Source organism: Rhipicephalus sanguineus, chromosome 3 (genome assembly GCF_013339695.2).
Source record: "Rhipicephalus sanguineus isolate Rsan-2018 chromosome 3, BIME_Rsan_1.4, whole genome shotgun sequence".
NCBI lineage: Eukaryota > Metazoa > Arthropoda > Arachnida > Ixodida > Ixodidae > Rhipicephalus > Rhipicephalus sanguineus.
In genome coordinates this window covers 54,032,971-54,054,399 of record NC_051178.1, presented here as the reverse complement: position 1 = coordinate 54,054,399, position 21,429 = coordinate 54,032,971, and the positions used below count along the sequence as shown (strand labels likewise).

General features: G+C 44.6%; 1 long non-coding RNA gene across 1 annotated transcript; it reads left to right on the top strand.

Moving 5' to 3' along the window:
- The first annotated feature begins 288 nt into the window (after positions 1-288).
- On the top strand, positions 289-19,488 carry LOC119384924 (uncharacterized). Its single transcript, XR_007415584.1, has 5 exons — positions 289-449; positions 11,785-11,951; positions 12,134-12,216; positions 15,537-15,620; positions 19,329-19,488. It is a non-coding gene; the product is annotated as an uncharacterized LOC119384924 (long non-coding RNA).
- Positions 19,489-21,429: the final 1,941 nt, after the last annotated feature.

Sequence of the window (21,429 nt, the reverse complement as noted above, 5' to 3'; positions counted from 1 at the left end):
ACCCTCTCCGCGTAATAATTACACACTGAGATGAACATGCGCTGATAACCGTGGTATTGTCGGCCATATATGTATGTAATATGCAAACATGCCTGAGCAGGTGCTGTGCGCCGTGCACTCACTGTAGACGAACTTCCCTTGTAAACGAACTCATCTTGGTTCCAAACGTTGGACAGTGCACGTCGCTTCCCCTCAAATGAATGACACTATTCCAGCAGACATTATTTTTGCTTCAATAGAAGGTGCGGCCCACGTTTCCGTCGACCATGAAAGCAAGGAGCTGCCGCTGATTGCATGCAGCTTCGCGGTCGCTCGGCAGACTGCTCCCCAGAAGAAATGCCGCTTATTTTCGACGACACTCGCGGGACATAACTGACCCGTGAAGTGAGCTGTCCACGCTGGAGACACGGTGGCTCGCCTTTCGTCGTTGTCTGGCACGCAGCGCGCAGGTGGGAATTTGCTCCTAACATGCAATGAATCTTATATCCGGCAGTACCTATCGCAGAAATATTTCCGACGTTCTGTTACGACTCCATCAACGGCCATATTTTTTAAAACATCTCGATTAACGCTGGTACAGCGGTCCCGCCGCGCAATTTAAATCACCTCATACTCGTCTCAAAGTGGAGACTGCGCTAAAATCGCACTGGATGATGCAATATTTTTCATATAAGTTTACTGGAACATTTTCTGGAAGCGCGAGTCCATGCAATGTACTAAGCAGTATTGGTGCGAAAGGCACCTGCATGGGCATGCAGTGCCTAACCGTATTCAAGTTTCACCGTTTGATAATGTTTTGGCACATTTGGCCGCTATTAATACGGCTGTACATGCAAAATTTGCGACGTACATCTACCAAGCTGCGCACGCGATTGGGGTATATTAGTTTTTTGTGCTAGAGTGCATCGGATAGCCTTCCGGTGTTTTTTTACGTATAAAAGCGCTTAATTTTTTATGCGAGGATTACTGACAGGCGTTGCGTACAGCAGAACTCACTGTCTCGGGCCAATTCTATTCGCACGATAACAGTGGTGCATCCACTATCACTTAGTACCGTGACTTCCTTTCCACCAACTTTCCCCTTAAGTGTCGACATTCCTTTCGTTGTGCATGTCGGTCGTGTTGTTATCACAGCACCAATGAAATGAACCTTCTTCCCGCTCTTGAGCTCGGTCAATTCATCATTGACTGCTTCTTCTTCCTCTTTTCGCGGGGCATACGCACAAGCTGCATGGTGGGCTTTACTCGCATTGTTTCGACATGTGTCTGCTTTGTGCCCAGTTTGTCCACATTTAAAACACTTCATCACACTGGGGCGTGAGAAGTTGGTCCGGCAGCTGTTAGCGCGATGATCCACTCGGTTACACAGAAAGCATCGCGGAACACTCTCCGGTGCATGCTTCTTTTCTTCTCGTGCCGATATCTTCGAATCATCGGGACCCTCCTTTTTGACTTTGGCCAAATTCGTGCCGCCTTGCGCTTCCAAGAATTGATGAGCCAATTCAAGCATATGCTCGAGCGATTTAGCCCTCCTCTCTTTCAGATATAGCGACAGGCTCGGGTGGCAACTGGTGAGAAATTGCTCTCTGATAAGAAGCTCTCTAAGCTCACCGTACTCCTGTGCCGTCTCTGAAAGTTCGATCCACCGGTCAAAAAAATGGCTGAGTCGCGCGGCATTCTGCGTTGCCGTCTCGCCATCAGCCGGCTTTCCAGTACGGAACCGATCTCGCTAGACTTCCACGGTGAATCTAAATCGCTTCAGCAAAGCAGCTTTCACTTTCGTGTAATTAGCTGCATCGGTAGGTGTCAGCCTACCGTACACACTGAGCGCTTCGCCACTCATAGTCGGGCGTTGCTTGACCCGCCGGAATGCGCTCACAAACGCTGCCTGTGATACACACACGTCAGCGTACCGTAACATACTTCTCCTCGTTGAAACGGGCAGCTGCCCTCGAACGTGAGTACCGCGTTACGTCGAGCTCTAAGCTCTCTTAGGCGCGACAGTGCGGTCGACGTGCCTGGTAAGGCCGCATCGCGCACACAGTTACCCTATATTCACACGAAGACCTCGATCCGTGTGGTCACGTTCGTTTAAAAGCCAAACAATGCGGCATACGCAGCTCCTCGCTTAATGTGTCTCATAACATCGATTCCCAAGCACAGCGCGTGAGAACTCCCGGATCGTTTTTTTTATCTCTCAATCTCTCTAAGTCCCATAAAGTGAACTAAAATTTTCGTTACTCATTGATGCGCTTGTTACTATTTATTGGGAGCCACCAGAAAAAACAATGATTCCTAGCAGTGATAAAGAAGATATCCATCTTCTCGCTAAACCTGTTAGTGCACAATAGGAATGAATATCTTTTGTATTTACTCAATTCGTACTAGAATGTAGTATGCTGCTTCTGTATGGGCCAGGGCTCTCAAGCTCACCTTAGCTAAAGGACCACATCCCCGAAATTTAGCCTCCCTAAAGGGCTGGGCCAGTGAAGAAGGTTGAGCGGAGGGAGCGGAGGTGAGTTTGAACAAACAGTCACCTAACGTTGCCATTCGAAAGCAGGCAATTCCCATATCTCATATGGGGTTCATTTCTGACGGGGATTTGACGTCAGGTTTCGAAAAACACAGTGATATTGATGTCCAGAATCACTGAAATCCAGACGCCTATTGTGAAATATAGAGTGTTTTCTCCGCGATTATGTTTCAAAACATGGTGACCGCACAGGGTTCCTCATAAAAAGAACGATTGAGACCAGTCACGCCTGTGTAGCTCACGAACTAACTTATTAAGAAAATCAAAATGGGAAGAAGACAGTCATATGCGGACCGCGCCGCTAGCAATTGGTCGGCGGGCCGCATGCGGCCCGCGGACCACGTGTTTGATACCCCTTGTATAGGCCATGGTTGCCAATAATTTCAATGCCACGTTCCAAATTTTAAGATGCTGCCACTGATCGGAAATATTCAAATGAATGTTGCCTCCATATGGCGAACACTTTGACTGAAAGAGTTACTAATCTTGTGTAATGCAAGTACTTCTTTTTTCATTCGTTCTGTTCCAGGCGGTGTCAATCCCTAAATTGGAAAACCAAAAGAACAATGCGTCATAGACAAGTTCTTCCATACTATTGCACCGTCATCGCCACCGTAGTAGTTTCATCTGTGACGTCCACATTGCCTGAAAGTAAGAGCTACCTCTCTCCGTATCAAGATGCTTGGAAGGTAATCATTCTTAGAAGCTGACGTTCCGTGAAAGTCCTTCTTTTTCATTGCAGGGCAAGAAAAAAAACCAGGGCAAGAAAAAAAGCGCCCCGTAGGCGTTAACAGTGAGAACTTTTACCCAAAATGAAAAATAAAACTACAGAGATTGTTCAATTTAGGTAAAAATAAGAAGAAACTAAGCAATTTTGGTCGAGATGATAAAAAATAACTGGGGCTTTTATGTCACGTAAGCTCAAAGACACAAGGTGAGATGATTTCTGAAGAGCTAATTAAGACGGTGATGTGATTTAGCAAATTTTGGATTAGTTTTCTTGTTTTTATTGTCCTCCCCTGTAATAACATTCTTTTAGCTATGAGGTGAGTAAATATAGCTACACAGTAATGGCGTCTAACCTTAAATATTTTCACCCTTGCTTATTTTTATTGCAGCCAGCATATTTTACGAAGTTCCGCAGAATCAACCTATGTTAAACGGGCGCTTGCTTTTTCTATCTCTCTCTTTCACGTGTGTCACGGGGTCCACTTCGCCGAGCAGAGTTTTCGTTCAACGCTCGCATCTGCTGTACTCGGTAGTGGGGCTTGCCCGATTCCTGTGGCGCATACCTACACTCTTAATCATGTCGTGCTTAAAGGCCGGCTATATCAAGGAAAGCAGACGAAAAATGTCCGGTTTCCTGGCTATATCTAGCACTTTAAGTGGGACCTGACTAAGAGTGTACCTGAGGATTTTTGCACGACGGAACACAAGTTATCAATAGCTTAAAGGCCAGTAAACATGATCAAACTTTCTTTTTTTTTACCTCTCCCAAACAAGCTCGCCAAATCGTGTAGACAGCCACGGAGATCACATTTCATGAATATCTCAGCGCTGCGCGCCGCACAGTGCTCCATTTCGAAACACAATTCCCGCGCCCCTCTCCAGCCCATGTCCAATCCTTCTCCTACGCGAAATGACGTAATCTTGCCCATGGGCAACATTACGTTGCACCGACTTCGTCGATCGGTCCTCTGCACTACGAAACGACGCTTTGGCCCTGTGGTGACGCGGTTTTGGCCGCGCATTTACCGCGCTTCTTCGCCGCGTCGTTACGGGGACGCTGGCGCCGCTCTGACACGAGCGACACGTGGAGAAAGCCTTGCTTAGTCATTGGCTGCCTTGCCGAAGAGGGTTTAGTCACGATAGCGGGCTACGCCTACCCCTCTTGGCTGTCGAGAAGTGTGGAAAGGCCGATCGAGAAACCGAAACCAGCCAAAGCGTGTTGTTCTATACCATGTAACTTCCGTATTACAGCACTTATTCGCAAAATTCTTGCGGCAGCATGGTCACATCGTCCAAATGCGCAGTTATCGCTTTATGACACATTTTGGACCGCGGGGTTGTTTATTGGTCCTTTAAACAGCTTCCCTGTAAAGGGCAATGAAGACAGCGCGTGCCGGTTCATGATAATCACTAGAGACCGGATTTTAGGTGAATGCTTATTTTGTTCCTTACGCTCCTATCGTGCCACTTTGATATATGATCACGAATTAGAGGTTAAGAAATGCTTTTATAGTGTTTTTGTAGTGCCTATAAATGCCTATTTTTGGCGTTTGTGCCTAAATGCTCACAAATGCCTATAAATGCCTATTTTCAAGATTGGCCTGATGTATTAACAATATTTAACACTATTTAGCCTCAAGTTGCGTTCCCGGGAGCAGTTTGAGACCGCTATTCATGCTACCGCGCAACACTGACTGTTCGGAACTATCGGGTTCAACATAGTCCTGTAGTTCCACCAACTCCTGGAAACAACTGCTAGCAGCCGTGAAGTGGGACACGCACATTCGCCGCCGCAGAGACATGGCGTGCGCGGTTCGCGAATGCGAGACCATTGAGAGCCGTCAGCAGAAAGGAGAGTGAAGAGCAAAAAAAGAAAGGAAAATATGATGTGCACGCGGCCTTTGCTTTATAAGTTAACTTGTAAGGCGTTACTGCATCAGCGCTTTCGGAAGGAAGGGGGGGGGGAGTGTTGAACCGCCTCTCCCCCCTGGCTGTGCCAGTAATTCACTGGCAGGGGAGAAATTGGCTCTACGTAATTCGACCCGGACAATAGGAGAAATCCCTCCCTTCTGGTGTTTCAGCGATCTGGCTCTCTGCTCGTGATTTGCCCTTCTCAGTCATACCGAAAAGACACCCAGGAGTGTTGATTCGACAGTGGAATCTTGATTCACTGTGCAGAACACGGGAGAGACCGTGTTCTGCGAACCGTGCGGGACAAAGCACATTGCACGGTCTATGTGCAACTGTTTAACGCCTTTGTGACATCTTAACGAATAACATTTTTGTTTTCCTTTCGTAGATAGAGCTCGCGCACATCTTCGTTTCAAATTATTTGCATTTAAGTGAATATTTATTGTCTATATTTACTATTTTGCAAACCTAACACGATGTTTTGCCTGCCTATTTTAAAACGAGCTTTTTAGTGCCTAAAAGTCAGGCCTCTAATGATCACGCTTTCTTACGACGGAGCACAAGCTACCAACACCTTAAACAGCATTGTTTTTTTAATTTTTCGCGTCGTGATGGGCAAGCTGGCTGCGTGACTGTTATTGGGCTGCATAAAATTTGCTACTTGGCTATGTATGGGCTACAGAAGTCCCCCAAATTCTGCCACTAAAATTTGACCACTTTTCCCCTGGAATAATTAAAAGATTTCGGAGACAAATTTGAAATGTCGCTCCCAAATCTACGTTGTCCCATACCCCCTATAGAAATGTTAATGCACACAGGTCGTGTTTGGCGCCACCCTCTTTATGATATACCAGTCAGGTACTGAAAATATTCATTTTTGCTATTTGTCAGCCGATAACAAAACGTCACTTTAAAGAACCCCAGCCCTCCACTACGGCGTGTCTCATTATCATATGGTGGTTACTGGACGTTAAACCCCGGCAATTATTATTATTTGATAACAAAACATTAAAGAAAGCATACGTTTCTAATTAATTCTCAACACATCCTATTTGCGGGGCTTCTGAATCAAGCAAGCATCACTATAGCAGCTACCAACATTCACGTATGATAACCACGCCTGACCTTTTCCGACAGCTGCATGTATTTGGTCATAACCAATTCTACTATATTTGTCAGAACAATAACCGGTGTGCGCGACAGAAAGCTCCTTGTGTCAAGCTTCGTCGAAGCTTTCAGCTTCGACGGACCCCCGTGACCCAGGCCAGTAATTCATCGCGAAGCCTATCCGTGTTCTCTGCGCTTTGCAGTGCGACGGTCCGCCCGTAATGACATCAAACGGGTCAGCCGCGCAGGGAGCAGGGACATGATAAGACTAGCGACAAGCCCAGAATCAAGGAGAACACATCGCCAAAAAATTCCAGCCCTGTAAATTTTCACGGTGGCACGAAGAAAATGAAACATTTGTTTATATATGCACCATAACGAGAACGGTGAATACCTCAAGCGAACAAGCCGCGAATAAGTTCAACTACATAAACGTGTTACTGTACATACACCGCGAAGCTTTAGTTCTGCGGTTCAACGCGAAGAATTCTCGTCGTACGTACACCCAAAGGCCGTTTGCTGCGATATCTGCTATACTAGCAGTAAGCAATATACAATAATTGCAATCCCGCCGTGGTGGATTAGCAGACTGAATGTTGCACTCCTAAGATCGAGGTCGCGGGTTCGACTCCCGACGTCAGTGGCCACATTTCGATCGGGGTGTAGTACAATAACACCCGTGTACCTTGATAGGGCTCTGAGGAAATATCGAGACTTCGCGCAGAATTGAGGCGGAATTTGACACTATCCAAAAAACAGTTTTTCGACAAACACTAACAGGATTCTTAAAAAATTCCCCACAGAAATTCTGGAGGTATCTCAGCAGTAGAAAAGATAAAATTGAAGAAATCGTAAAGGGCACAGGAACGTTAACGAGAACAGCTGACATTGCTGAACATTTCAATTTTTTTTCCAGTCTGTGTTTACTAACAATACGAACACTAATGTGGGTGAGCACTTAGGGTATCTCATACATTTTCCAATCAAAGAACTTGTAATTAAACTAGAGGGAGTCTTTGAACTGCTGCTGAACCTAGATGGGAAAAAGTCTAGTGGGCCTGACCAGATCTGTCCTGAATTCCTGAAACGCTATGCTGAATGGATGTCGTATTACCTAACGATAATATATGAGAAATCATTGCATACGCATTTCTTATCCATGGACTGGCGCAGGGCAGTTGTTATACCGGTATACAAAGGTGGTGATCGCGAACTTGTAAACAATTGCCGCCCCATTTCACTAACGTGTATTAGTTGCAAACTCTTAGAACACATCATCGCAAAAGACATTTTACAATTTCTAGAACAGAACACCTTACTCTGCTCATTCCAGCATGGCTTCCGTGTTGGACTATCCACTGTTACACAATTAATTGAAGTTGTTCATGATTTTGCTGCAGCCTTAGATGAGAAGCAACAGATTGATGTCATTTGTATAGATTGTTCAAAGGCTTTTGATAAAGTGCCTCATGATAAGCTAATCTTTAAACTTCGAGAAATTGGTATCGATAACAAATTAGTGACTTGGATAAAATAATACTTAAATGACCGAACACAGACGGTACATTTAAGTGGCGGTTCGTCGAGTCCACTCCAAGTGTTTTCAGGTGTCCCCCAGGGTTCGGTATTGGGCCCCTTGTTATTTCTTATATATATCAATGATATCTTTAGAGTAGTCGAACAGCCGGTAAGAGTGATGCTTTTTGCAGATGATTGTCTAATTTATTCTACCGTAACGAGCGCGTACGATCAAGTCAGAATTAGTCGTTGTTTGGAAAATTTCAGCCAATGGCGTAATTTATGGGGTATGAAAATAAACAACACTAAGTCAACATACACACATATGACTAAAAAAGCAAACGTTATGCCTTTTCACTATAGTATCGATGTAATTTATTAGTACATGCTAACCAATTTAAATATTTAGGTGTCACTCTTACGCAAAATCTCGCATGGCATACACACATCGAAAATGTGTGCTCGAAAGCGAATCAAAGACTAGGCTTCTTAAGGCAAAAATTGCATCAAGCTACGCGAGATATAAAACTGGCGGCTTACAAAACTTTCATAATAGACAAGGACTAGAATACGCCTCGGTCGTGTGGAGCCCTCATCAGGACAGCCTGAAAAAGAAATTAGAAAAAGTTCAACGTCGTGCCGAGCGCTTCATATGCACAAACTACCACCGGTTGAATTCTGTCACGCAGATGTTAGAGTCATGTGAACTGGAACCACTAGAAGCACGAAGGCAAAAGAACCGGCTGAAAGTTTTTTTTTAGGATACTGCATGGACAGCTGAAAATTAACAAAGATGAGTACTTGAAGCTGCCAGGGAAACGAGGCAATCGTGTTAATCACAATTATGTTTTATTACCATATTTCGCTCGCAGTGATGTGTTTCGTCATTCTTTTTTCCCAGCTGTGATCGAACTTTGGAATGTGTTACCAAGCTGTGTAGTAAATGCAAGTGATGTTTGCCAATTTGAAAAAAATTGTTAGACATGTATTTAAATGATTGCGCTGCCACTTGACATACCTGCTTGTCTGGTTTTTGCATTTATTTCTACCCTCCCTATAAGGACACTCAACAGAGGGTTGACAGTATTAATAAATAAATAAATAAAATAAATATTAAACTTCCGTACAGCGCAGGAAGCGACGAAAGGACGAAAAACCGACACAGACGAGCGCTGACTTCCAACTAGTTCTTTATTTTAAAAAACATGCATAAATGACTATGTACACGAGATAGTACACGCCGCCAAGCCACAACGCAATAGCCACAACAAAGTGCAGCTAACAGACATCCTAACCCGGACAAGAGCGCACGTGTAATTTTAGAAACGCCAGCTCTTTCTATGTTAATGAAACTGACGGCTTGCTAACCGAATGGTCTTCCGCAATTGCTGCTGCTTCAATATTCTCTTGCATTCTCATTGCCATGCCTAGCCGAAATACGGAAGTTTAATATGAAATAGCAACTAGCCCGTACCGATACCACGTGTGTACTGTGTGTACTTTGATTTGTGTGCGCTTGAAATAACCCCGTGTGGTAAAAATCGATCCCGTATGCCCACTGCGGCGTGGCTCATAATCGCATCGTGGTTTTGACGCGCGAAACTCCTGAGATTAGTATTATTGAACTTGCGCGCGATGCTGCCTTTTCGTTTGTAGTACTGTGACAGGTGATCGCTAGCTCTTGTCATGAATAATTACACGGAACAAACAAGAGGATATGGCAAATTGGCAACCAAATGACTGGAACACGATGTAGGCATGGCGAGGTTTCTCACACTTACGGGCTTATGATCAATGAATACATCGGCAAATTTCCATGGTGAGAAACTCGTACGTTTTAACGAGTACTAACAGCTAACGTAACGTTTTCCTTGGGAAGCGAATAATGTGCGAGCTTGCGGCTACCATAGTGTTTTCCCAGTTGGGTGTGCCAATCAGCAAACAGACTCCCCAGAAGCTCTCCGGGAGCGATGGCGGAAAACGCTGCTCAGCTCCGATCTAAAAGACAAAGCCTGGGCAATCAAGCAGGCCAGGGAGGCTAGTGGACGACAAGGTCTTCCGTCCTCCATCTGAGTGGTCTGGCCCGGACCAGCAACTAGCCGGATCTCGCAATAAAGTTGTTTCATTCATTCATTTATTTATGTACACCAGAACTTTAATGCTAGATGGAAGCAGCTTATTCATCTAGTAATGCACATATCGGAATGACTGCTTGCGAAAAATTAATGACGTATGAATATCTGTGTGGCGAAGTGCAAATAGCTACTTTGGCTATAAGATTTACAGGCTCATGTTTTTAATTTTGGCTATGTTTGGGCTAGACTTTCTCCAAATTTTCGGTTATGGCACTTTGCAGAACCTGGCAACAAAGCTTTCTTGACGCGCGCTGATGTCACTTTTTTCCCCCATACAGGATTGCCGCTGGCAGCTACTTTGCACCAAAATGGCTACTTTATGACTCCGTCTGGCGACCAAAGTTTCAGCTTAGCGCCATGGCTACATTCTGGCTACTTAGAACTTCTATTTTGGCGCATTTAGTAACCATCTTTCGTAATATTTCCCTAATAAAACACCAAGCAAGCCTAACGGCTACTCTTTGTTTCCAAGCTTTTCTGACGTATCAGTCGCTACATGTGAATGTCCTCCCCCGCCAGCAGTCTGGTGCTCACCGAGTCACCTCAACGCAACGCGCGGCGCCCATAGCAAGACGGAGTGACGAAGATCTTGTTCGTCTAGTCAATGCGACTCACGCACCGTCGGGGATGGGTCAAGATTTGGGTGGTTTTATAAATTTAAATAAGAGTTAAAACTGGGTAAGTAATACAATATAATGCAAATTTATATTTATAAGCCAAAAAGCGCACATTGCGCTATTTGGCTACGACCAAATAGACGAAGTTGCGCGTATGTTGGTAAACGCGGGTCTAGCACGCCGTTCACGCTGCCCGCCATCGATGCTGCTGCTACGAGGCAGTTTCTAAAGCTGATGCATTGCAGGTGTGGTGTGAACTTCGCAAAAACGGATATCCTTAACAATGTGAAGCTTGGCTGATCATCGTCAACCAGATATCACTATTTAAAGCTGGACTGGCGTTAAGGGAATTGGTTCTCATCTTCGGTCCGGGACTTCAAGCACGACCTGTTTCTACAAATAACGTTCCTACATAATGATTGGCTGCAATATTCCATTCTTACTCTGTATCTGGCAATTACTCCAACTATTCTAGAGAGGCGATACGCAGGCGCACAGAACATATAATTAGTTGACAAGGCAGAGGAGAAGAAAAAGTGCCCTTATTTCTGTTTTATTGCTGATTGAAAATAACGTTATTCATTGTTCAATAATAAGAATTCTTTTCATATTAGCGCTTATCTAGCATTTGACTACAAATTTGGCGATAAGGTTATGTGGCTTGGCTCCTTTTCAAATCTACCCAACGGAAAACCTGTCCCCGTGCCACGCATCCCAGTGTAGCTTCCGGCGCGCTCGTCAAGACGAGAGAAGAGACAGCGCTTAGGGCGTCCCACAAATCCCCTCTAACTCAACTGCGCTCGTTCTTGACGTATTCGAGAAATTTTTGCGCAATCGATTCGTGAGGCAATGAACTACGATACTGAGGTCATTCAATGATGGAAATGTGTTTCACCATCCCATTAAGAAAATTGCTTCAAATGCATTCTTTAATGGTGCTCTTACTTAATAATAAAGCGCCAGCTGTTGGGAGTGTCACACGGCTGCTGAACACCGAAAGTTCTGAGTGGCCTCAAAAGCTTTTTCCCCTCTAGCCGTTCCACAATCACGCTGGCGTCACAATCATGGAGTACACGCCGCGCACAACGTTCCGAAGTGTCTGCGTTCCTGTCAACAGTTTACGTACTAAAGTCCCAGCGTTCGTACCGCTGCTCCCATGCGTAAATATCATAACTGCTGCTGTCTCTTAAAATTAGACTGCAACACAATTATCGTTCTTGTACTTTCGCTTCAGAGCTTCCTTCAGAGGTCAGTGTTCGTGCTGTACCAGAGATCGTTCGAACATGACAACCTCGTCGGAGGGACTGGACAGTGCTTCCACGGGAGGAATTACGAGTGGAATCACGAAGAGAAATACACTCTTGCCGAGACATACTACTGGGACAATGCCACGGCGAAAATGTAAGCTTCGAGCCAATAATACGTGTGCAATATTCGCGCAAGCAGAATAAGTATCGATTGTGTGCATAAGCAGTCCTCAGTCATAGTTCGTTTCCGAGCCGTGTACATCATGTTCAGAAACTGTATTCCTTTCGGACACTTATTTCATTGAGATAAGTGGTCAAACTTACTTTTCTTTCCAGAGTAAACCGGACAGTGTACACATTTCCTGAAGCAACCGAAGGATATGACGTGCCGAATGGGATGGCCGTTTCCCCCTACAAAGGTAAGGTCAAGGTAAAAAAGTACAGTACTTCACAAGTCACAGGACAACCGAAAGAAAATATGTCCTAATTGAAGGTACTACATTATTTGTGCAAACAATTACAGGTCGTTTTACCGGCAACTCTTTACCAGTCGTATGTGGTCAGGGAATTCAAGCTAACATATTTACTGCTGTGCAAGAATGACAGCGATAACGATTATCTATTTGTTGCTAATGTGTCTGGATATTTTCTGACCACATATTATGAAAAACTACTTAACAGTACTTTGCATAGGGCCGTTATACAACACGATATTATCTCTGGAGCGTAATCGCGCCCCCTTGCCTGTTCCTATAAGAAAGAGTTCTTAGACAACCGTCAATTTTTATATGACCTCTCTGAAACACACAGATACATAAATTGCCTCTTCAATGAATACGACATTTTGGCATCTTTCCTTCAAAGCTCCTCCTTTATGCCCTAAGTAAACCTTTTCTCGTGTGAAGCGTGGGACATCACGATCGGAAATATGGAAACACAAAACAAACTTAATTTACTAAGCAAGACTCTTGACGAAGCTACATTGTTACTTACTCATTACTATTCAGTACTGTTCCTCTGCGCCTAACAACACACACAATACACAAATTTCTGCTGGAATTTCTCAGCATGTTACTAATAACATCTTATATCGTTCTGCTGTTTTTATGTTCCTGATGATTCCTTAACAATGAACTGTTAAATCCTACATTGGTTTTCTCACATAACTAATAAAAATATCATAATTTCTCAATGCCCGCCTAATAACGGCAACATCTGTAAAATTGCCAGTTGTGACACTCCTCAGGGCGAACATTCCTTCCGTTTTACATACACTCAGCCTTATTCCTTCTCAGGATGACTTCTACATTCTTCGCTTCAACTTGCAATGCCAACTTCGCCGTCAAGAAGAAATGTGTAAAAGAGTGCTAAAACAATTACGCAGACATCTTCGTTAGCGCTGGTACTTTACAGCACATTTTTCGTTGCGCGCATTCAGATGTGTAAAGATGCCGAATATCTTGATAAAGCTACGATGGATCTGCAGCTCCCTATATGCCAAAATCACGTTAGTTTTCTAAATTTATCTATCTATCTATCTATCTATCTATCTATCTATCTATCTATCTATCTATCTATCTATCTATCTATCTATCTATCTATCTATCTATCTATCTATCTATCTATCTATCTATCTATCTATCTCTAGCCACCCACGTGTAGGCGCTCCCATTTTCGCCTCTTAACTTGGGATAAACCAAACTTGTCATGGGAATGTATGAGTGTATGACGAACATGACTGAGAGGTCATGACATCAATAACATGACATGCCTGTCACGTACGTCATGAAACCCTTTTCTCCTGTCACCTGTTGCGCATGCCACGGCTCATGATATGCGGGTATGCGCCAGATGTAATTCACAGTGTATATCAAGCCAGGACAGCGAAATTAGACATTGCAAACTGTATAGGACACTTTGCGTTGATTAAACAAGAGAAAGACATACTGCTTGTTATGTATGCCGATTTCAATCTAGCACAGAAACGCTTACATGTATTATTATGAATCAACGAGCTATAGTCTAGCATTACTCGTCTCAGCAGGAAAACGCGAACGAACGCTGATTACGCTTCTTTTCCATAAAAGTGATGTCTCTGCTGTAATGTGGGTTTTGGCGTAACGTGAGACAGTGAGTTACTCGTTAGACACCAGTATAGTCAACTTACATGGTAAGCCCACGATATGCACGCTACTCAAATTACAAAAAGACGTCACTCCACCTATGTCACGGATTCGGGTGGTCCCGGGTGACAGAATCAGTCAAGACTCGGGGTATAGCGCCGCAAACATTTATCAAACAAAAAAAGGAAAACTCTAAAATATAGAAATGTACAAAATGCAGTCACTGCAAACAAACTTGAATCTCGCAACTCAGTACATAACTAAATCGTCCTACTCCTCGCCTGCTCCAGTCTTCTGCCAACTAATACGTCGGACCGACCTTACTTGACATTTCTGATGACTTGGTGCATAGCCAAAGTCCCGTCTGCTGTCTATATAGTCCGGTCATTTAACTTGGCATTGTCCGCTCCATAGCCCAAAGCGCCAGCCGTTGTTGTTGCCTGTTCACAAGCAGGCAGTCCCCTCTCCTGACGGCTAGGCCTGTTAGGCCTAACGTCGTCGTCGGCCCGATCACCCGGTGTGGTGTTCCACCGCTCCCGTGACTCTCCGGGGATTGTCTTTGGCGGCTTGCTTGAGAGGGGGCTCGCGATAGGGACGTCCGTACTTGCAGCGCGTGGTATCTCCGTCGCCGAGGCGCCTTGCTCGAACGCCGTTGAGTACGCCGGCCACAACTCAGGGCGTCCACATCACCGATTACAGACTCGAACGCCCGTGGCTCCCGTCGCCAGTCCGTCTGCTGGCGATCCGCATCCTCTCTCGACCTCTCTTCCTCAAATCAACCTTCCTCTGTAAAGCCCAAGCAGACAATGCCAGCTCACTCCCCTTCGTCCTCCTTCATGGCTCGGTTCGCGTGCCTCGAGCTCTTTGGAATATTCCGAGAACGCGTTCGTGCCGCTTCGAATGCTTAGAGGGCACAGTCGTCGTCGTTTTCCCGTCGCATGGCTCTTACTGGTGAAAACTTAGTAAGAGTTAGTTCAATGTGTGGCACTCGCTGACCGCTTCGCATGAAATCTATTCACATTTTGCGTGGAATCTGTCGGAATATTGTTTCCCGTCATTTATACAAATGTGCCTTTCGTTTTAAGCGACTTCTTATAGACTTAAACAAGCGCTGCGAACATGAATGTATGCTTCCTTCTTAATGACGTGCCGGAAAAAGTGCAGGAGCGATTAGCTACATGCCGCCTTCCTTCAAAGTGCACATGTCTTTCCGAATGATCCGTGGGAGGTGCCTTTTTTTCATTTCAATGAGCTTACTTAACGCAACTTTGTTCCCGTATTCGGTGAAAGTAAGGTAGAGACTATTGGATCCACAGTCTTCATTTCAGCAGTACCTGGTACAATACGGAATGCGTGCTAAGTCAGCACTACAACTACAAATTGCCCTGGATATCAGGCTAAATATAACATTGTTGTAATAAACTTTGATCATCGGTTATCCCCATTCACTTGCATACCGAACAGTAAGTTCTTAATATCTCAAAATTATCAGTGTAGTGACGCTCAGCTTCTGTAATGAAGCACTCAATCACGAATCGTGCTTGCGCATTCGACTGCAAGCTTCCAAGCTGGACACTTTGACTTCCGCTCTTTATATTGTTATTCTTCCTTCACAGACAAGCTCGTGTCCGTCTACTATCCACTGGTCTTCTCAGAATATGATAACTGCGACATACTTCGTTCTCCAAGACATGACAATGGTGAGTTATTTCGTTAGCGCGTCGATGTTCAGGACAACAGGGAGGACAAGGATGCTTCAACAGATCTTTAATGCGAGAGCATTACTTGGCTCATCGTGTCATGAAAAAACCGCTACGCCTTAAGGCGCGACCGGACTGAGGGTTCGAAATCAACTGTTTATTACGGCGCTGAAGCGCACTGCTCAGCGGCTTCCTTTGCTGCCGATGTCGAAGGCACGGATATTCGGAGCACGGTTCGCCGGAACCGCCAGAAACGGGAGATTAGCGCTAATGAAGACGGACACAAAGACGAGGCAGACAAGGACAGGTACCTGTCCTTTTATGCTTCGTATTTGCGTCCCCCTTCATTTGCGCTGACTTCAGTGTCTTCAGTGTGTTAAAATGAATGACCAACCAGCCCAACAGTCTGTGCTAACGATGGAAATCGGAGAGAGGTATTGCGACGCCTCGGTGCGAACAGGGGCGCGTAGCCTGGCCGGCTGTGGTTTGCCGCTGTGGTTGCTGCTGTGGCTGCGGCTGGTGGCCGAGATGATGAAGGCGATATCTGGCAAACGCCATGGCGGAAAAGCGGTACAAAAATTTCGTTGTCTTCTCACTAAAGAAAGCGGCCATGGTGAGGATTATAGGGACCTTTTCTACAGCGTCATTGCTACCTCATTAAAGAGGCCTTCACATGGTCGTTGACGGCCGTTCATGAAGCGGCCGGCATGGTTCGAAACTTACGTTCTTTGCGCTCGTTTGTACCCCAAATCTCACATATAATTCGGTGCATATAAGCTCCTCTCACCAACAGAGACCGTCATTTTGGCAAGCACAATGGAACTTCAGGACATGCATTACCTTGCATGCAGAGTTGAACACGTCACCGCTTAACTCGTTCGTTACCGCGCCTTAGAACGTGGGTCGCCGGTGACCCGAACGCGTCGAGTGAGAACTTAAATATGCGGGTGCCCCAATCAACTAGTTGTGCTATCTAGCACATTCTGTAAGCATTAAAGTTTCGTTCCCTGCATAGTTAGCTTTTTACCCGAGCGGCGGCGATTCAGAGAACAGCGACTCAGAAATAACGCTTCGCTTGGTTCGTTCGCTAAAATCGCAGACTGGTAGCGACACCCTCTCGCTACCAGCAATGGTAGCGAGAGCCTCTCGGAATTGTTGTTCCTTGGAGTATTCAGTTGCGTCGGCAATCGATTTTTCCGCTGTTTCTAGCAGAAGTGACTCTGAGGGTGGTGTCAAATTATGGAAATACAGTTCGGATAAAGAAAACACGCATAACGAACCCGGATCGTAGTCAGGTGTTGATCAGTACGTTACGCTTTCTCGCACGTCGATTTTTTACTCCCACTGAAATGTCGTGAGGATGTTGGCATTATTATATACTTAATTTGTAGTGTCTGGAGAGTACATGATAAAAATTTTGTGACATCATCTTCAGCCAGTAGAGAGTATATAATGCTCAGCCCAAGATGGATACCAGCCGTGCCTCAGTGTAGTGTTGCGTAGTGAAGTGGTAAGTGTCGCAAGTAAAATCGGCGTCTTGCGCATCTTTCTCACAGCGAAAGTAATAAACATGATTTCGTTGCAAATCCTGTCGAAGCAGATTTACGCCGAGGATGATGGTTCTTGGGAAATGGTCACGGCTGAAGAGATGGTGAATTTCATTTGCCTGCCACTCTGTATGAGAATTGTCGAGCTTCCACGACTACACGTCACCAAAACAAGCACATACAGAACAAATCGCGCCGATTTATCAAGCGGAGGAAGTACAAAAAGTGTTATGAGACGAAGAAAGTTGATGACCGGACCAATGCCACTTGTAACGCGTTTTGCCTAGATTCACAGCAACCTTAGAAAAAACCCTTTTTTTACATCTTATTAGAGCTTTCACAGGTAGTTCCACCCGCTTCTGTAGTGTAAGAGATTGAAATTTGAAGACTTCTTTGAAGCTTACAAGTTTAGAATATTTTTATTCTGTGCGGTGAAGCCATATGCTTCGGTGCCATGTTCAGTGCTACCTTTTGGTATCTGAAATTTTTCCTGTGCTGTTGTATAGCATAATTTGCTAAAATACATATGGATGAATTGCATATTTATTCCCCTTCATAATTATCTTTATTGTGCTCCTTTGTTTGGAAATCTTCCAGAGGGAATAGGTATAAACGTACAACCTGATGGAACAACGCAGTTTTTACTAGGCAGACAAAACCTGAAAAGTCATAAGTGTTTTAAGCTAAATCATTCAAACTTTCCTTTATATACAAAACTGATTTGCAAATATTTTACTTATTTCAGATTATTTTTCGTTGTTTTTTCATGTTCGGAGCAGAACATTAAAAATGTTCTATCGAATGTTCAATAAATGTTGTTTTCCATTATTATTCTAGCATATTATACCCTAATACTAATTTTTGAAGTACTACTATTAAAATTGTACATTTACTTGGCTTCATATTGACATATGACGTTACACTGTATCTATCACATTATTCAATAAAAATAATAACTAAAACATACAAAATATGACGAATTTTCCCAAGGTAACGAAAGAGAGAAATGTGCCAGCCATTCCTTTACTCGCGCTCTCGAAGCGGCAGTACGCTTTCAAGATGCATATTTGCAAACTAAGAGGTGCATGTCGGCTACGACGTATTTATAGCTTTTGCTACGAATATTTTACATTTTCTGGTGCAGAAAACGATGTCCAACGAGATTGTAAAATGATTACTGGGAGTAACGGAAGCCAATAACCTTTTCATTTGTCATCACTAAGTATTCCCCGCCTTCTCCGCGGTTGTACACTGCTATACCCAACTATCACTTCTTGCGTTTTCCAATGCTTAATAATGTTCGAAATCATTTATCGAAATTCTAACATACCGTGAAAATTTTAGGGGTTGAAGTAGTAATCCTTGCTAAGGCGCCTTCAGGCCATTTTCTTTCAATGGACGAGTATGCGCGCGAGTGCGTCGAGTGCATGCGTGTAAAATCAGGTTCTTTTCACGGCTGGGTTATCTGCTTATTGTGTATGTACATATTTGCTGCATCAATAGAGTTATGATAAAAATACTGGTACAAAAGCGGAGCCTTTTTCTTGCTAAAGGGACACTAAACGCAAATAACATTTTCCGTATGAATGGCTGAGAACCTCTAAATCGTCAATATTGTATACAGTAACGCTTTAGTAATCGAAAATATAAGGCAAAATGTAAGACGGAATTCGCATCACCTGTGGGACATTCTGCAGCGCTAGCCTGATGACATGGTAAGTTCCGAGTGCTATTTGTCACAAGTACTCAAACTAACCATGACAAAAAGGGATATTTCATAGAATAACAAGGCGCTATAAAATGAAACTTTTGCGTTTCAGTCTGATTAATGCATTAAGGAAGTTGATATTGCGCCGCAAGCTCAATTTTCACCAGGCTGTGCTCCGCTAAAGCCCCTTGATCCGCAGCGCTGTCTGTCAGGCAGTGCGGACACGGCGAATGATACGTTACAAGGCCGTTCTCGGAGGCAGGCGCTTTGAATTGAGCTAATGGTACGCGGACCACGAAAACATGATTTGCTTTCAAACTAAGCGCTTCGTTAGTACGAAACAAGATCCACGAATTTCCTGAAACGCTACTTCAACAATCTATGACGAATTAATATTTGCCTTTAATGTCGTTTTAATGAGGCAATGTTAAGAACACTTTTCCTTGACTGCAGGCTGCGAGCTGTGGGTCACCCTACAGGGAGTGCACAACATCAGCAGCGCTTGCCTCTTCATCTACGATCTATTATGCGCCCCCAACAAGTTCCAAATCTACGACGAGGAATTCTGCAGGGATAAAATTCAAATTAGATAATAAAAGCACAACGTATTGCATCTTTTGAGTAACGAGTGATCTCCTTTCCCTTTGGTAAGTGCACGGTGTAAAATAATTATTCTTACACCACGGGTAAGTGTATGATACTATGATCCAATCTAGTGTAGTTTGCGATCAGGGCGCCTACATTTACCCACATACACTTCCTCCCTACGATACTTTCCTCGATCACTGAAGCCTATGCTAAAACTGACCATTGTCACGATACTACTGCCAATGTGAGTCCATTTGCCAGAAAGCGTCCATCACGCATGTATTGATGGATGAGGTGCTACATGTTACATGTAAATACATGTACATGTAGCACATACCTGTACAGACGCGGCCACGTCTCTGTGGAGCGCGCGATCATACGGTTTTTCTTCTGCGGGGCGACACCTTGAGACAGTTTCGAGCTCTGAAGAGCTGCGTCAGGAGCATGCGCAGCCTGGTAGTCAGGTTGAGTACGTCAGAGCCCATAACTGCCTGAAGGTGTCACCCCGAAGAGCAAAAACCGGCTGCTCGCGCGCTCTACACAGACGTTACCGCGGCTGTACAGTACGGTCCACTGTTAAAGGGAACACTCCAGTGAGCACCTTTCATTTTGCTGGCCCTCTAGCAGCAAGCGGACAGGGAAACGTTGCTCATGCGCTGCACAAGTCTGTCAAGAAGAGGCAGAACTGTCAACCACCAGTAGTCTTATGCAAATCTAAGCCATTTTGTTTTAGGGGCGAAGCTCCTTAAGGCGGCACCCGTTCGTCCCTCGTCGTGCTCGTAGTAGTGAGTAACAAGTCTTACCCTTTGACCTCCAAGGTGGTGCCGGTGGGAGATTTCTCCTGTGCGTTGTTGAACAATAAAAAATTCGCAGCGTGCGCGTTAACTAAAAGCCGAATTCTTCTGTCTCTGTAGAAGTGTAAGTGTTAGCTAAAAGCCGACTTCTTCTGTCTCTCATTCCCATTAGCAGCCATTGTTTACCTCCAAGGTAGTGCCTGGTGAGATTTCTCCTGTGCGTGATTAAACAATAAAAATTTTGTTCAAAACGCCGTTGATTGATGAAATAAACCAACGAAAGACGCCAGATGTTTTGTAAAAACAAAACGAAAGAACGCCAGATGTTTCTAAAGCAAAACGAAAAAGACGCCAGCTGCTTAACGAAAGACGCAAGGTGTTTTCTAAAGCAATGGCTTTCTAAACAATGAAAATTCACAGCGTACATGTAAAATTAAAGTGAGCTGCAAGTCGTCATAACTCATCGAACCTTTAGTATAAACGCGCCCGATCTCACGTCGGTGATGATGTACTGGGCAGAATTCACGGAAGATTCACGGTTTACCGATGAACCTCCGCAGCTTCGCCCACTCATCATCATTCACTCCGTGGATATGCTGTGATTTTTTTGCAAGAGAGGGAAATGCAAACATGCCCTGCACGCAAGTGTTCCCTTTAACAGTGGACCCGTCTGTACATATTAAGTACATGAAGTTTAAACGGCGAACGCCTGCAATACGTTGCACTGCTGTTTAATACAGAGATTAGTGTTAACGGGGTCATAAACCACCGCTCGCGCTTAGCATAAAAAACACTTTGGGATGAGTCGGACCCCTCTCAGGAATACAGAACGGAAAGAAGTTTTCGCAAAGATCAAGTGGGACCGGACCTATAGCAACCGCAATATTTACCCTCTCAAGTCGCTTAATTCCAAAGGAGAGGTCAGCGCCTTTCGAGGTGCCAAGCCTAGTGCATTAGGTCACCTCGCTTCAATGTTGTGTGGTTTCCTTTCCGCGCAACTTGGAGGTGCTGCGCGGTATCGCATGGTGTATGGCGTCTGGGGTTTATGCGCTGACGCGTATATTTGCATTGACCCACTCGTCTAATTCGCTGTGTTTCCCTTAGCCGCACGCCTACTGGCTCGGAAGCGCGCATGCTTACGTCCCGTGTGTGGGGCTTCTTTTCGATTATGC